This window comes from Ictalurus furcatus, chromosome 8, assembly GCF_023375685.1.
Source record: "Ictalurus furcatus strain D&B chromosome 8, Billie_1.0, whole genome shotgun sequence".
Taxonomy (NCBI): domain Eukaryota; kingdom Metazoa; phylum Chordata; class Actinopteri; order Siluriformes; family Ictaluridae; genus Ictalurus; species Ictalurus furcatus.
This window is the reverse complement of record NC_071262.1, coordinates 3,207,802-3,225,981: the sequence shown is the minus strand read 5'-3', so window position 1 is coordinate 3,225,981 and position 18,180 is coordinate 3,207,802. Positions and strand designations below refer to the sequence as shown.

Genomic DNA, 18,180 nt, shown 5'->3' with positions numbered 1-18,180 from the left:
AACTAGTCAAAACTATTCAAAATATGTGGATCACATCCGACCTGGTCGGCATGCAGCAATAAATTTATCGGCATAGTTATAAACGTATAAACCTAACTAAGCTTTGGGAAGTACCATAAAGGGGTTCTACTGTCTACAGACAGATTAGCCTATTGGGTAAAAGAAGTGATTGCACAGGCATAATTGAATGCAGGGCATTAAATGGCTTTCGTGGGCACTGCCCGGGCATTGCAAAAAGAGAAGTGTTGCTTGCAGACTTTTGTGAAGCAGCGACATGAAATTCAGCGTTAATTTCAACGTTAAATATTGATACTTTGAGTTAATTCTCAGGCTCTATAAAGTATGGTATTTGCACTATTTATGATTGCTGGCTGTCTCTAGAGGTGCACCATTAGGATGTCTTATGAACTTACACAGCCTCCACTACTTCTGAATTATACCACCCTGGTGGTCTGATAAATAAGGAAGTAGAACCACAGTTACATATGTAACCTTCTTATTAATGGATTTAAAAAAAAAAAAAACAGCTGCAAAACAACAAAGAAAAACAAGGAAATCCCCATAGAGATATCATTCTTCTCTCATTCATTCTAACCTAGGTGGCATCAGCCCATTGTAAGCAGGAGTCTCTTAAGTTGTGTAACTACACTAATTTTATAATCATATACAGTGAGGGAAGTAAGTATTGAACGCGTCATCATTTTTTTCAGTAAGTATATGTCCAATGAGGTGATTCACATGAAATTTTCACCAGACAGCAGTATTAACTCAAGAAATCTAGAAATAGAAAGACTTCACAATATTAAAGTCCATAAATTAAGTTATGTGTAATAAAGAGGAACGACACGGGGGGAAAAAGTATTGAACACGCTAACTGAAATGTATTTAATACTTAGTGGAGAAGCCTTTGTTTGTAATGACAGCTTCAAGACGCTTCCTGTATGAAGAAATGAATGCGCCGCAGTATTCAGGTGTGATTTTGGAACGTTCTTCTAAACATATCGTCTTTAAATCTTGTTCAATGGCACCTGCTGCCTCCAAGTGTTTCTGGAGCTCTTTCCGAGTGGTCCTTGGCTCTTGGACTACTCTACTGATTATTCTTCTGACCCCCTGGTCAGAAATCTTGCGAGGAGCTCCTGTGTGTGGCCGGTTGATGACAGAGTGATGTTGCTTCCACTTGTGAATAATGGCCCCAATGGTGCTTACTGGAAAATTCAGAAGTTCTGAAATATGTCTGTATCCGATTCCATCAATACGTTTCGCAGTAATAAGTTTGCAAAGATCTTGGGAGAGCTCTTTGCTTTTACCCATCATGAGATGTTTCTTGTGTGACACCTTGGTAACGAAAAGCCTTTTTATAGACCATCAATTTACTAACCAGCTGATATTAATTTGCACAGATAGGGGGTGTAATTACTTACCGATTTCAGCTGGTTCCTTAGCTTACCTTGCCTTGGAGAACTGCTTTTTCTTAGCATGTTCAATACTTTTTTCCTGCGTCATTCCACTTTATTACACATAACTTCATTTATGGACGTTAATGTTGTGAATTCTTTATATTTCTAGGTTTCGTGAGTTAATACTGATGTCTGGTGAAAATTTCATGTGAATAACTTCATTAGAAATATATTTACTGAAAACAATGTTGATGCATCCAATACTTATTTCCCCCACTGTATAGAAGAACTATGAGTTATAACAAAAGGACAAGAACTGATTATTACTTTCTTTATCACCTTTTCCCTGTGCTGCAGTTCAGTTCTACTGCATGAATCTGCAAAACAATAGTTCTCCAAGGAGCAGAATATTTCTACCATCTCAAGCACCATCCACTAACCTTTTAATTTCATTATTTTTATCCCAACTCCGAAGATCAACACATGTCCTGGTTGATAAGATGCATTTTGATAAGTGTGTGACCTGAAAAAGGAATATTTTGATCCTAGCCTCACTCTAATTACTGTCAGGAAGGGAGAAAAAGCTACTGCTCAAAGCGGAATGAACATCAAAGACAATCATGAAGATAAGGCATGAAATGTCAAGGTGCATCCTCCAATCCAAAGTGTGGCCAAGCATTAGAAAACAATAGAGCTTGACAGATTGGGGACAGGTATTTTAGTAAATCATGCTGACAGATAAGACAGTTTAAGTCATAATATGATTGAATCAGAAAACAAGATATTCCATAGTGATTCTATGGCTTAGCGAAAAATACGACTGGTGTTAGGTGGGAAAAATAAATGCTGTCATTGCAGCTTTAAAAACAGTTCCAGTATTTCAATTTCACTCAAATTAGGCATGAAAATATCAGCAGCACATGTGACTTGTGTTACCAACAGAACACAGTGTATGCAGTTGTGTATAATTGACCTCCATGTTGAAATACATTAGCATCGATGTCTCGCATAGAGCACTTACAATAATTACCATAATGGTTAGCCTAATCCCTGTGTGAGCGGAGTTTGCGTGTTCTCCCCGTGCTACGGGGGTTTCCTCCGGGTACTCCGGTTTCCTCCCCCAGTCCAAAGACGTGCATGGTAGGCTGATTGGCGTGTCTAAAGTGTCTGTAGTGTATGAATGGGTGTGTGAATGTGTATGTGATTGTGCCCTGCGATGGATTGGCACCCTGTCCAGGGTGTACCCCGCCTTGTGCCCGATGCTCCCTGGGATAGGCTCCAGGTTCCCCGTGACCCTGAAAAGGATTAAGCGGTATAGAAGATGGATGGATGGATGGATGGATGGTTTGCCTAATTCGGGTCACAATAGATTGAAAGCCTTTAGGATGACCAAAGGTGAGGATGATTAGCAGAAGTATTTAAAAAAAAAAAAAAAAAAAAAAAGAGTCATGCCACAAAGAAAAGGTGAACCAGACCACAAACTTAAAGTCCTGGTCAGGAAACAACAATCAAACAACAGAGATATTCGAAGAACAATCAGAAATTCAACAACCTACTATGATTCTACTTTAATTTGAGGTTAAGCGTTTCTGTTTCAATGAAGCATAAAGTATTTGAGTTGGACAATAACACAGAAATGTGATTCCTACCTGATCTTAATTAACACTGAATATTTACCACCTGTTGCCCTGCGATGGATCGGTTCCCCGCAACCCAGTACGATAAGCGGTATAGAAGATGGATGGATGGATGGATGGATAGATTTCCAGACTGTCCTTTTTCAGATAAAATGCAAGAACAGTAAAACTATTGCATAATCACACTCGCTAATTTAGCTGTATAACGGTTTCCATTGCTTCACCACCTGGATAACAAAACAGCCCATGAGCTTAGTCTACAAGTCTGAGACAACAATGCAAGGTTTTCTTTTGTCATCACTGATTTATTATTTTGAAAATACCATCAGCTATTTTGTACATGAAGGCGTTCCTGCTTACACACATCAATAAGCTATCTGTGAGCGACATTTTCTAATTTCTATTTTCAAATACTGCCTTTTCAGCTTGCTGGCACATGTCAGCGCTTCTACACAAAAATGGTGACAGGCCACAGAAAAGGAATCTCTTTTTTTCCATTAGTGGCCGGAGATTGTTTTCTTTCACCTTTCACTGCTTCAGAGCCCAAAGAGCTGACAGGGAGTAAATGTAGCCCCTCATCCTTTTCTTTTTTTTTCTTTTACATTCTCTTGGACATCCGAACTTTCGGCTTATAAATGAATGCCTGGGGAGCAACACCATAACGTGAGATCTAACCTTATCAAGCACTGTGAAGTTTTTTGTGGCTGTACTGTGAGAAACAGAAAACATGCTAATAAAGCATCAGTCCTGTCCCCATGAGATTTAGGACTGCGCTTTTTCTACTACTTAATATGTATGCATAATTGATGATCTGCAGAAAAGAAAGCTCTCCTCAGTCTGTACTAGCCATCAGAAAGAATTTAGATTAGATATAATCTGAGCTTCAAGTACAACATAATGCATAAAGCCCCCTCTCTCTCTCTCTCTCTATCTCTCTCTCTCTCTCATTAAAAACCACTGACAGGTGAAGTGAATAACATTCATTATCATGGGAACTCTCAATACGTGTCCATCATTAGGATGAAAAAACAGAATAGACCTATCAGAGAGATAGCAGAAACCTTTGGACAGATGAAACCAAGATTGAATTGTACCAGAATGATGGGAAGAGGAGAGTATGGAGAAGGAATGGAAGGACTCATGATCCAAAGCATACCACATCATCGGTCAAACATGGTGGAGGCAGTGTTCAATGAGATTGCTATTGGAAGGATGAATTCTGAAGTGTATAGAGCTATACTTTTTGATCAGATTCAGTCAAATGTTGCGAAACTGATAGGAACGGTGCTTCACAGTATATATGGATAATGATCCAAAACGTACCACGAAAGCAACCCAAGAGCTTCTTGAGGCAAAGAAAGGGAATGTTGTTAAATGGCCAAGTCAGTTATATAACCTCTACCTAATTGAGCGTGCCTTTTACTTACTGAAGACAAAATTGATTGCAGAAAAACCCACAAACAAGCAGCAAATGAAAGCAGCGGCAGTAAAGGTCTGGCAAAGCATCTCAAAGGAGGAAACTTGGTGAAGTCCATGGGTTCCCGACTACAGGTAGTCATTGACTGCGAAAAAGTATTAAAAATAATCATTATATTTATCATTATTTGTCTGTCCAGTTAATTTTGAACGTGTGAAAATGGAGGGACTATGTATAAAAAGATGGCTATGACTATCAGAGAGCTGTCTATGGGAGAAAACAAGTGACTTTGAAGCTGATAAAAGAGGGAAAATCAATCAGAGGCATTGCACCAACATTGGGCGTAGCCCATGCAACAATTTGGAATGTCCTGAAAAGGAAATAAACCAACACCACCAATAACCTCCACAGGGCAGGGGTGAAGGTATCACAATCCAGTGTTCGAAGAAGACTTCAAGATTAGAAATATAAAGGCTATACAACAAGATACAAACCACTCGTCAGCAGTAACAATCAGAAAGCCAGATTGGAATTAGCAAAGAAATACAGCGACAGGGCCATTTTGTCTGCCAGTTTACAGAGAAGTGCTTCCAAATTAATTGGGAGTAACTTTATCATGCAGCAAGACAATTATCCAAAACATGGGCGCTCGCAGGATTCTCATCCATGGTACACAGAAATAAAAACGTAATCATAGGACATATTTGGGTCTCCGCAGCTATTTCTTTACATTGAGCTGTCCTAACTAAAATGTTTTAATCGAACTTTATATAAACCAAATAATTTCATTCAATCTTAATTTAAACTTGCATTTAAACCTCATTAATTGGCGCAATTAATTTTACACCAGCATTTGGAATGTACAAGATCTTCGCCAATTATACCGTCATCAAAATACCAAAAAATATATGCGTCTTATACATTTTTGAGTAGAGTAAGAAACCAAAGTCTACCTTACAATGAAAAGTAGTCGCAGACTCATTTGTTTCAGCTACCGTGTTTTTTTTGTTTTTTTTTCTGGAGGCTATGTGAGCTAAAAAGTTCAAATATTGTGCACTGCTTCGTTTTTTTTTTTTTGTTTTTTTTTTATTTTTTTTTTATTTTTATTTAAAAAACATGGTTAAATGAGAGATAAAACGCTATTACATTCTCCTAAAATTGCAGGAAAGACAAACATGACAAGGGAAGGACCCATCAATCACATTTTCCAAAAATAATTGTTTCCTAACAGGTTTGTCTAAAACTCATACTTCTCCGTTTCCATCTCTAATTGGTTAAGCAAACAGATTGTCCTACCCCAAACTCATGAAATTGGTTCAGCCAGAATTTTACCCAGTTTGTCATTTTTTTTTTTTAGATGTATTTATATTTAGTGTGTAATTTAATTACATTGTTTATTTGTGTAATATTTTTTCCCAATATATTATAACATCCAAGAAATTACACACATTGCCTTTCATGACTTAGAAATTATGATAGAAATTTCATGTTGAAATGCTGGTGATGTCAGGGTACGCTGTGTGTGTGTGTGTGTGTGTGTGTGTGTGTGCTCTGCATACAAGAGCACCACTCATCCAACTCAACAAAGGACTTTATCAGGGTGAAAAACATGGGACTGGATGTCAATGAGTCACCGGCTTGATGCAGTTATTGCAAGCAAGTGATATACAGCCAAATATTGTTATTTACTTTAATTTACTTACGGAAGCCTTAAAAGGCCATGCAATAAAAGGCCCTAAAAGGCCATGCAATATTTATCATGATCTCCACATAGCAAAAGCTCATTCAAGCTGAAATAGCGATATGTCTGTCAGTGATTGGATATTTCCACATTAGTGCCTGACACTTGAGAAGCGGACACCCAACTCTCTTAATGCAAACATAAAGTCCATCTCTACAGCGGTGAATTACTACATTCATGACGGCAATGGCAAATACGCCAACACGCATGCAACACTAATCCCATTCACAAGGTGCAACATTTTCTTTTGATGAAATTATATCATGAGAAAACAACTTTTTGTTATGTCAAGATCGTGACAAAATTTTTTTTTTAAAAAAAGAAAGAAAAAAACAATAATTCTTGCCTAAAAATTGAGTGGTCTGATACAAAAGGTTCTACGTTTTATGTTGTTTAACAGATATAGATGTAAATACCAGGAAATAAAAGCTGAAATCCTAAACTCTCATCTCATATCCATCAATGGATGTTGATGTTTCGTTGCCGTACATAGTCACTTCCGAAATTATCGGATCAGCAAGGCCAGTTCATTTGTGTGTAAAAGTAGGCAAGTGGGTTCTCTATGCCTACTTTTAGGACTTGTGAGAAAATCTGATTATGCTTAAGGTCATATTTATGCAGATCTATAGAACATTCTGAAGTGTTCACAAACTTTCAAGCACCACTGTATAGAATATATTTATAAACATAATACAGGCTACTGGGTTTTGTATGCAAAAAAGAAGCAAGTGCAACAGTCTCCAAAAGAACTGCTGCAGATGCTCCAAGATGCTCAAACAAATTTACCGGCCAATTTCCTTTTGTTTATGCATTAAATTTTCTATGAATATATCAGAATCTTGCCACTAAATTGAACACACACTCACACACAAACCCCAAAAGCCTATCTAATTTGGATAGTATTACCTATGTGATGTCTGCGAAGCTATAAATGACACTCGTCGTGAGACAAGCTACCGCACAAATGACATGTCTTCCAAACAATAAAAACACGAAACATGTCTTGCAAATTCTAAATAAACCGTTAGAACATTACAAAAGATTGTCCATCTTTGTGTAACGGGATTCACATTAGTGATACTTCAACAAATTGAGATCATTTCCTGTTTACATGCCACAGTTAGCAGCTTTATGTGACTCCTTAACTCGTCTGTGTTTACAAATACTTACTCGATGTCCCCTAATTACGAACCCTCTTAATTTCATTACATTACCTAACGACCGCATGCCCATCAGTTTGCTTCACGTAATTAATTCCAGCATTCTCCAGTTTTGATTTTAAAGCTCTAACGAGATGTACGTTTTGTCTTTTGCAGTGTCTTCATGTTGTGGAAACTCAACCTGGGAAGATCTATAATCTATCTGGTACACCAATCCCTGAAAAACCGTGAGTCTTGACAGACATCTCCTCTACTTTGTGATCAGCCCTGAAGAGTGTATTGATCTGTGGCATGGGGTGGAGTCTAGATATTTCAGCATCCTGTGCGTTTAGTCTTGGACTCTCGTAGATGTTAGCCGAATCATTTTATTTTAAAAAAAAAATAACGATCTTTCTGCTCCACATGTTCGTTTTCTGTCATCACTTCCCACTGAGTGTTCATTTAAAATGACACACACCAACGTTCGAACACTTAATCTCGCGTCATATTTATGGTAGTGCTTGGAAATGCCGAAGCTTTTCAGTCCTAGTCAAGCCTGGTAGAGCTATGCAGAAGGTTGTGCCTTTTCTACCTTACGTCACACTATGGTGATACTGTATCAATGGATAAGTGGCTGGATCAAGCCTGAATAGATGATAGTCAGCACCAGCACCCTATGGAGAAAATGTTATGTTGAGATTAGGCAATTTGTGCAGAAGATAAATGGAGCTGATATACCAGCATGTGGCCTTTGCTACAATGGGCAGAATGAGACGCGTACCCAAGGATCTGTGTCTGTCGGCTGTCTTATCTTCTCAAGTACATCAAAAGCCTTTTTTGCATGCCCAACCAGTCACTGGTTTCCAGCTTATAGGCCAGATTTGTGATTTGCAGAAACAAACACCGATTTATTTCTCTGCAAATACTTAGCAGCAGATCATTACTTCCCACAGTGCATGTTCCCTCTTACTAAAACAGCTCCTTATTCACACGACGCAGAAGAGTGCCACCAGCTGCATGCTTTCAAAGCGATTTCAGACCTGTTCAAGAAAACCTTTGAGAGCATAGTGTACTGGAAGTGCACTAGTAGGCACTGTGGGAGTTAATGTTCTGTGATCTGCTAGGCAGGCCCTGACACATCACATTCGCCAGATCGGGAATACTTTATTCAAGCAGAGAAACAGTCAAAATGCTAAAGGCTAATGGCAGAGATCACCTTGTTATCTCACAGACGTCTGCACACGCTCCACTGATGTGTGGATTTGGGCCTTCCTTTAAAGATTTACGCAATGCTTGTTAGAAATTATATACTACATCATGGAGATTCAAGTCAAATTTATGAAGGTCCAGTTATATAACATTATTTGCTTACAAAACCAGAGAAGCAACTAAGATGAATAAATGATGACCGCGGTAAACTTTTTATGCCTGACCATTAATGATTAGCTCATGGCTATAAATAAATAAATAAATAAATACACACTGACATTGACTATATCTACTCCTACTGTATTAACTTGAATAAAAGTAAACGTAATCATCAAGAAAATGACTCAAGTATGAGTAGACAGGTAACCTGGTGAAAAACCACTTGAGTACATACTGTACAAATGACTTTTTTTTATTATTTTATTTTTATTTTTACATATCTACGATTGACGTAACTAAACTGAAAACGTTCTATACGTGAGGAATGCATTTTTGAACGATTATGTTCACTAGCCAAGTGGACACCGCCTTGATTATCAACAGTATATTAAAAGGTAACATTAGCTGGCTAGCTAACTTAGCCAAATGCTGCTTGGGTATCAGAGGATTGCTAGATTTGTTATCTAGCTAGCTAGCTAGCTAGCTCGTGTGGATTCATGTATGTTTCTAGCTACATGGTTAGCTTCCTCATAAAGATAGCCCTTACACATTATCCTGAGCATGACCTATATTCTGTAGCAGTACTTGAAGTAACATCTGGGCAGTGGTAGCTCAGATATATCAGGAGCTATATGTATATTCGATCTAAGGGCATCTGCTAAATGGTATAAACGTACAAATATAAATTTACTACGGAGCTTTCTTACTCTAAAACATCCAAAGATCTGGCTTATTTATTTATCTAATGCATGTGAATGTCCACAAAAATCCACAACATAGGATCTGATACAGAAGCCATGATGTTTTTTTTTTTTTAAAACTGGAGTTGCTGAACTTCAGACTTTTTTTTTTTTTTTTTTCATACATTGAATAGTTCTACTGTGGTATTTTTTGAGTGCTCAGTTTGAGCCTCTGAAATACTTTGTGGTTCTACATCTGGATTGTGCTCCAGCAGTTACTGACCCCATTCTACAGCATGCCAAGTTAATACCAGTTACATTCGAACAGTCGAACATGGGAAGTCAGAAAGTTTCTTCCTCTAGTGCCTGTACTTTTCTTTAAGACATTCGACATTAGCGCACCACATTTCAAAGAAATAAATTCACCTTTCTACTTACAAAGTTTCCAAAACAGGTTCGGATAACCGTTCACATGAACGCTAGTTTGTATTGATTTATTATCAACTCACTGACATCTGGGAGATTCAGGAGAAAGCTGCTAGTTTTAGTTAATATTTGCTCGCATTCTTTATTGTGCTTTTGCGTTGATATTTGAGGTAAGTTTAACCGATTGCACTTTTGTACTTTCACGTGTGTATTTCATTCATTCATTTTTAGTAACAACAGTATTCTGGTCAGGCTCGTAGTGGAGCCGGAGGCAATCGGGAACACTGGGCATGAGGCAAAACTCGCCATAAATATAGTGAAAGAAAGATCTGGGTAACGAAAGAGAGCGTGAATGACCTCAAATACTTACAAGGTTATCTCCTAATACAGGTAGATCATCTTCTGTCAGCGGGAATTGGTCCTTGCTGGATCAGAGCAATGGAGAACAAAGAGAAACAAAACAAAATATAACTGTTAAAAAGAAAAGCAACGGCTGGATGCAGAAAAGTGTGTATGTGCACACACACACACACACACACACACACACTCGCCCCTGAGAAGAACTGGTTAAAGTTAGTCTGGACTCGAGCAGTGTGTGGTGAAGAGCAATTAACAAGACTTATCAAATTTATACATGAAAAGGGACCCTGGACATTTTTGGGAACTCACTCAGGACTGCTCCTTTAAACAAATATGGATGACTGTTTTGTTGTTACGCAGCCTATATGAGTCTTTCTACGTTCAGAATGCCCAGGGATGTTCAAGCATGTCTCCATAAAAGCCAAACACATGTGTAGAGAGGATTTCTATGATCAAAACTAAGCATATTCCTACATAGTTTCTTGTGGTCAGGGTTAAGTGAGTCATACTAATAGAGGTTTTACACAGGTTTAACACAGCATTCACTCCCTTAAAATAAAATTTGTCAGCTACAGCAGATCATCTCATATCTCAGGTCTCCAGACAGAGCGCATTTCCAAACATTTCATGTGTTTTTCTCAGGCCATCTTCCTGCGCAGGGTGTGCTGAGCTCTGACATTCAGCTCTGGTTCCCCCGGGGCAGCTGATGTCTGAGGTGCTGACAGATTTTCACAGCAGCTGTGCCTAGCTCTGATGTTTTGATAAAATAAAATAAAATAAAATACATTTTAAAAAATGAGGGGAGCTGTGAGGCTTTTTAGGATGCATGCATACGTGTGTTCACACTTCTTTTCCTTTAACAAAGTGTATTTACGCAGTAATTTGACTACTTATGCAACGCCTGAATGTGTGTTTATTGATGTGCAGTATTCACTTTATCAGCCTTAAAAGCATTGAGCTCACTTTGTCATCATTTCAGTTGCCATAGCAAATAAATAAATATATAAGGGTGATCTATGCAATAAATCTTGTCGCTTTTTTGGTACAGGTATTGAAATATGGTAGCTTTTTTTGCTGCTGTTTATTACAGAGCGTTTGCTTTATGGTGATGAATTATCCTGCCGTTCAACATGACGGCATTTAAGATTAAAGGTAGTGCTGGCTCAAATGAAAAGCCTTTTTAAAGTCACGAATTAGGACTTTTAGGATTCCTCTTGTTAATTAACAAAAATGCTGAAGTTTAAATTGAAAAGATGGTCCTTTGCTAAGTGCGGTTGTAAAAAGAAAATTTAAACAAAAAGGCTACAATGAATGCTTTATGAGGTGTAATGTCTTTTTAACCTTAAAAACCTGCACTTATGTTGCAAAATAACGCTGTGCTCTGAAATATATTGTCGCGTCACAATATGCATTTTAGCACAATCTTATATCCATGCTCCTTTGTCAGTCTGGCAAGCATAACAGTTTCATACCGTGCTTAATTTGTAAATCATGAGACACCAGAACACCAGTGATCCAGCAAGGGGGGTACAGGGAAGGAAAATGTATCAGAATATATAGGTGCAATACTTCTCCAAACACTTGTAATGCATCTTATAGTGTTTAATGCCATCTTCTAGACCTTGATAACAAGAGATTGCAAGCATAGCATTTCAGTGATGATGTGGGAACACTGGAGGAGCCAAGTGTACAGTACATTTCCAATGCGTTACGCTTCACAACATGCACACGACCTCACGTAAAGCATTTGCTTAGAAAACTGGGTCTTACCAAAGTATGTGATGCCCTTTGAACCACATAATATAGTCGGCAAAAATAAAAAAAGAAAAGAAACGTCCTCTCAAATTCACCTGCTTTTATTTCCAGCAAATTTCTTAACGTGTGTAGATATTTGTTTTAACATGAAAACTTCCGCAACTGAGACATAAACTGAACAAGTTTCACAGACATTTGACGAACAGAAATGGAATAATGAGAACTGGAACAAGGGGGGGTCAATATTAAAAGTAACAGTCAGTAGCTATAAATAATTGTTTATGATTCATTGAACAGGCATGAAAAACATTGTTTAAACCCTTTCCAATAAAGAACTGTAAACTTTATTTGGATTTTACAAAATTATCTTTAAAATACAGTCTCCTGAAAAAGGGATGTTTCTTTATTTATTTATTTATTTATTTGTTTGCTGTGTATATGAATATTACAACGCGAATACCCATATCAATGAATAACAGAATTTCATAGCCTGACTAATTATCCAAATTACTCCAAAACACAGTGATGTAATTTACAGTCTCTTCCCAGTGGCAAAATTAGTGCTGCACATCTGTGCCAGTTCAGTGTTCTTTAGAAATTCAGAAATGCGCATATGGCTAAGGATTGAATGTTGTGAGAATTTTGAGGCTATCAAGTTTAAGAAACAGAAATGATGCCTTCTTTGCATCCAGCTTCTTCTGCCCCATTACTTTTGCTTACTTGTTTAAGAAAAAACCACTAAATCAGCTGTATTTTTTCACATGAGCACATGTGACTGATATTGTGAGTACTCAATGATTATTAGTTACAAATTGATCGTCATGGAAATAAGCTGATTGCATTTTTGGAAAGGAGGTGACAAAGAATGATAACTTCATTATTATTATTATTATTATTATTATTATTATAAGTGGCTAAGCAGCACAGGTGCAAGGCACCTATTGTATCCGTTAGCTGTCTTCTTCTATTTCTTCCGCTCTTGAGTCTACGGCAGCCCATAGAAGCGCTTGCGGGAATGTTATGAGATTTGGCACACAGATAGAGGCCAGTCACAACATTAACCACAGCAAGATTGGAGTCTCTGTCTCAAACCCTCTAGCGCCACCAACTGCTCAAATTTCAACTTACATTTATGCTAATGACTTTTGAACCGTAACGCCTAGGAACAAAATTCTTTTTCCTCTCAGGACGATTCAATATGATGCCTATGAGGTAATTTTCCACCCAATTTTTACCAAAATTGGCTCAGATTATCTTGAGACCATGCAGATTAATACTTATTAAAAGCTTTTTGATAGACCAAACTGTTCTCAAATAACGCATGAACAAATGTGAGCACACCAAAATGAACATATATCTCCATAACACTTTAGTGTATTTATACCAAACTTAGTACGTGTCATAGTCATTATAATGTGAGGGTAACTGCACAGTTTCGGCACAGCACCAGCTACTGGTCAGGAGATATGAAAAATCGCTATGGTTGCTTATGACCTCTGAATAGTTTGACCAAAAATCACATGATTGGTTTCTTTAGATTTGGTGTGGCATACCGAGTCAAAAGATATCCAATTTTACCATGTCAGCCATTTTGGGAGTTGGCCATTTTTAATTTTGTTGTAAAATGCTATTTTTTATGAACGCATTACCATATCATTACAAAACTCAGTATGTGTCTCTGGCACAATGCCTAGAAGATACTCAAAAAAGTTTCAGGACAGCACCACCTTGTGGTCAGAAGATATAACAAATTTTACAACTGCTAATAACTTTTGCCTGCTTTTGCGTTTTGTCATGACATTGGACAGATCCCTTGGGTCATGCCGAGAACAGTGATACCAATTATGCCATGGTCACCCAAACTTCCTGTCCGCCATTTTAAAATACTTTGAAAACCTACATTTGCGGACAGATTTTCACCAAAATATTACCAGATCATCTTCAGTCCATGCTGACAAAAAGTTATGATACTGAAATGACGCACAAATGAATGCGACAGCAAGCATGCCAAAACGGACGTAATGCTTTTTCTCCATAACACTTTAAGTCAACGTGACATGAGGGTACCTGCACAGTCTCAGAACAGCACCACCTAATGTTCATGAGATATGAAGAAAGCACATTTTGGCTTAGAACTTAAGAACGGTTTGTCATAAAATCATGACCATTCTAAATTCATACTTGCTTATCTCTTTACTTTGCCTCTTTGGTGCTTGGCCCCATAATTGCTGCTCGCAGCTGTATTTATTATTGTTGTTGTTGCTTAAAGAAATACAACTGCATAAGTGCCTGATTCCATTTCTAGACACTCCAAATCTAATAGGCACCAGATCCTGTTGTGGCCAGCAAAATTAAGTACTGGTCGCAGATAATTCATGGTTTTTGAAACCTAAATCGAATGGCTGTCTTCACAAACATTGTCTGAGATGGTAACGTCCTTAATGAGACATCATAGCAGGTGATTGTTCGGCCTAATTAAGCGCTGTTACCTCACACATGATGATTAATTAATTATATCTGGGCTTTTCTTTCAAGCGTTCTAATCTTGCCCTAAAATAGGGTTTAGACAAAACACAGTAGAGCAGCACTGATGAGAAAATGTATGCACTTTTGGTTTTAAGACTACTCTCTAGTGAGAGGGAATGGAGCTTGAAGGCGAAGAGAAGTCATTTCTTCCCTGGGGAGAGGCTGGCCTTCCTGACACTAGATGTCTGTACATAGCCCCAAAACACTCCATGGCAGTTTCGCTCCATGGATCTTATGTCAGTAGGATTGCAATTGAGTATGTTAGAGGTTACACACACACACACACACACACACACACAAAATGCTTGGAAGGAATTGTATCTGGATTGACAGAAGAGAAAATGTCTATTTCACTCAGACAGTGTCATCTTTATACACCTGCAGCAAAATATTGCCAAGCGTTGACATCTCTAGAGATAGCTGACAATTGCAGGCTCATAAGTACATTTCAATAGTGGACCAAAGCATTCAAATATAGTAATTCTGTACTCTGTAATATATGTACTACAATTTTTATTGAGCCATTTGGAGATGATGCTTTATTTAGGTACTGACAGATCAGGTAACACAGATGGAGCTACAGTGCCCTCCACTAATATTGGCACCCTTGGTAAAAATAAATAAATAAATAAATAAAATGAGCAAAGAAGGCTGTGAAAAATGTGTCTTTATTGTTTTTGAAAAAATTCCCCAAAATACATTGTTTATCCAAAACAAATCTTTGTTAAATATAGCAAATGTTTGCAACAATTATTACCACCCCTATGAATTAAATTATATGAGTAAGATATATATGAAGTATATTCCCATTGATATTTTACACCTGGGTGACTAGAATAAAATAAACGTAAAATAAGATAAAGTAAAATAAATATTGAAAATACTGAACAATAAAATACAATTTTCCAGGTTTCCCAGTGTTGGAAGTGCAGTAGTGCTATATACCTCATTGACATTGGCATATAGCAAGTCCAGGGTCTTATTTTCCCTTGTAGCATACTTAGAGACAGTAAGAATTTCACAAATACATGTAAAGGGATACATTTTCAGGCACAACAATAAAAACTTTACTATATAAGTTTGCTTCCAAAGTAAGGTTCAGTAATCAATCATGGAGACCCAATGAGCTGTCTGATTCAACACTGATATTATTCACATAATATTGAGAAAATGTGTGCATGCACCAAGAACTAATACATTAGCGGCAGAAATCAGAGAAGATACCAGCACAGATCATTTTCCTTAGTTCCTTTTTCTCCTAAAACGGCAGTCATGAAGTGTGCTTGTGTGTGGGAAGTAAACATAAACCTGAGGGCACCTGCAGTCCAACACAAGCTCAACCTGCCTATTTTAGCATCACCTTTGGAGCTATATGACTCTGTATTCTGGAAAGAGTAATATTGTGATTGCGTGTGCTTTCACTGAGTTACCCATTTTCACAGATAATGTGTCAACCCTGCGTATGTACGTTACATAAGAAGGAGAGACTTAGAGTTGATACGTATACAGTATAGCTTAATGTATTTTATGTGCAATTGCTCATATATATATATATATATATATATATATATATATATATATATATATATATATATATATATATATATATATATCCAAAAAATTGCATGTTCAATATTCAATAGAACAAAAGCATTTACAAAGCAAAATGTTGTCATTACATATACTTTCCTTGTTGCCTTGCTATTAAAGCCTCAGGCTTGTTCACTAACCACTCCAGGACTGCTGTGAAACTGCAAAAACAAAAAACAAAAAAAGTCTATTAATTAGATTAAATTGTATAGAGAAATTGTAGATTTTAACCAAGATAAAGTAGGTTGCAACCTACAGTAAGTAGAGTTTATTCCAGAAAAGCATCCTGGCACACAGTTGAACTCATTTTACATTCAGATTATTTACTTCTGGACAGTAGATCCGTAAATTAAATGAAACCATATTGTATTAAAACCACTTTAGTGCTAGTCCGCATTAATGATTATTAATGACCACTGCCGGTCTGAGCTTGCTGAGCTGGCAAAGGACCCTGAAAAAGATAACATTCTATGGAATCAAGAGAAAGAGCGCATATAAACGGATGCCCGCTCGTTAATTCGAAATGAATTCAATGCCTGAATGTACATATCTAACAGAACATTACAAATCTTCTTTCTTCTTCTTTATTATTCTTTTTATTGGGTTAAAACAGATGTTCTTAATATCTGTTAACATACACGTTACAGCCCGTCTAGGGTGGACCCCCCCCCAAAAAAACAGAAGAAAAGCATCATCAAAATAAAGGGACCCATTTACCTTCTAGCTGTTTTACACTATTTAACACGTACAAAAAATACAAGAGATATTATGAAGCACAAAGACGCTCTAGATGTACATCCCTCACTTCTGTACGTCCATACCGTTTTTCCTATTAGCTTCGTTGTAGGCATTGAATAATTTAGTTACCAAATAATAGGTTTGCTTTAAGATAAAGACTTTAATAATAAGCTGGGAATTCAAGCAGTATAATACTGGCTGTTAAAAGAGAGATTATTTTGAGAGACAGTGAGACTAAATACCTATAATAAAAAAAATATATCCAACAAAGACTTTTTCACTTTTAGAGCCGCGGTTTTTATCTTTGAGTCTTTATCGCTTAGTTTCCGATTGCTCGTAAATTTTATAGAACCCTGAGGGATTTCTGAATGGTCTTGGTGTTTCAGATCATTTCAAATCTAGATTAAAATAACTCTAGACCTGTTGCAAAAGGCATGATCCTATAGTTCAGGAGCCTTACTGAGAGTTTGTGGTAGTCTGTCCAAAAGACATGGCTTCTTGTGAGTATCAGAGCGCTCAAGCAGCGGAGAATCCTGGGCCTTGGATGTACTTGGCAGCAGTTCCACATGAACCCTGGATACACTCCAGTATTTGATTCTGTCTCAGTGGTGGATTATCCCTGGGGTGTAATGTTATACCACAGGACCATTATCGTATATTTATAAATCGAATGAAAGAATTACTCCACAGAACTTATTTTACAGACTAATGATTTACATACATTTTTGTAGACCAGGTATTTCCACCAATCATAAGTGCTCACGGTTCCACACATAGCTAGAGGGTTGATGTGACTGACCGTGCACTTGGGTTCATTTTATTTCATAAACGGGTTAATATTTTCAGGGTTATTTGATTTATACCCTTTGAAAATGTTAAATCTACCACATTATAAACAAATATGTCAACATGGTACCTCCTTTATTTATACACAAGAAGGTGTTCAGAAATTTATTGCTAGAGCTGCTAAAGTGGTGTTTCTATAGTATATAGACTTTGAAGTAAATTACTCAAATAAGTCATATATTTATGACGAACACATCAGATTTTGATCAAAGGAGACGTCCAACATCTATAACATCCAAAAAACTGCGTAACCAACTTACAGTGGGTATTATAAACAGGTTAGCCAAAGCTAACGAAGATAGCGGTGCATTTAATGTCGTGTAAACTGGAGAGTTATCACACATTTGTGCTTTTTCTAGTGTACAGTAATGGCTTCATGGATAAATATATTGATACGAACCTCCACTCAATCATGTGTCTAGTTAACACATTTTGTGTTGCTTTTAACACCTGCTGTGTGTTAGTACGTTTCCACACGAAGATGTGTTAAAAAAAATAACACAGAGATGTGTTGTGTATACTTCCCCTACAATTATCCTAAAATGCAATTTGCTTGTATG

The 18,180-nt window shown here is 37.2% G+C and overlaps 1 long non-coding RNA gene across 1 annotated transcript in view; it reads left to right on the top strand.

The window, feature by feature from the left end:
* The window catches only part of LOC128611070 (uncharacterized), a 116,888-nt gene that overhangs the window by 57,344 nt on the left and 41,364 nt on the right, over positions 1-18,180 (top strand). The window contains exon 2 of the long non-coding RNA XR_008386493.1: positions 7,509-7,579. This is a non-coding gene — a long non-coding RNA (uncharacterized LOC128611070). The remainder of the gene's footprint in view (positions 1-7,508; positions 7,580-18,180) is intronic.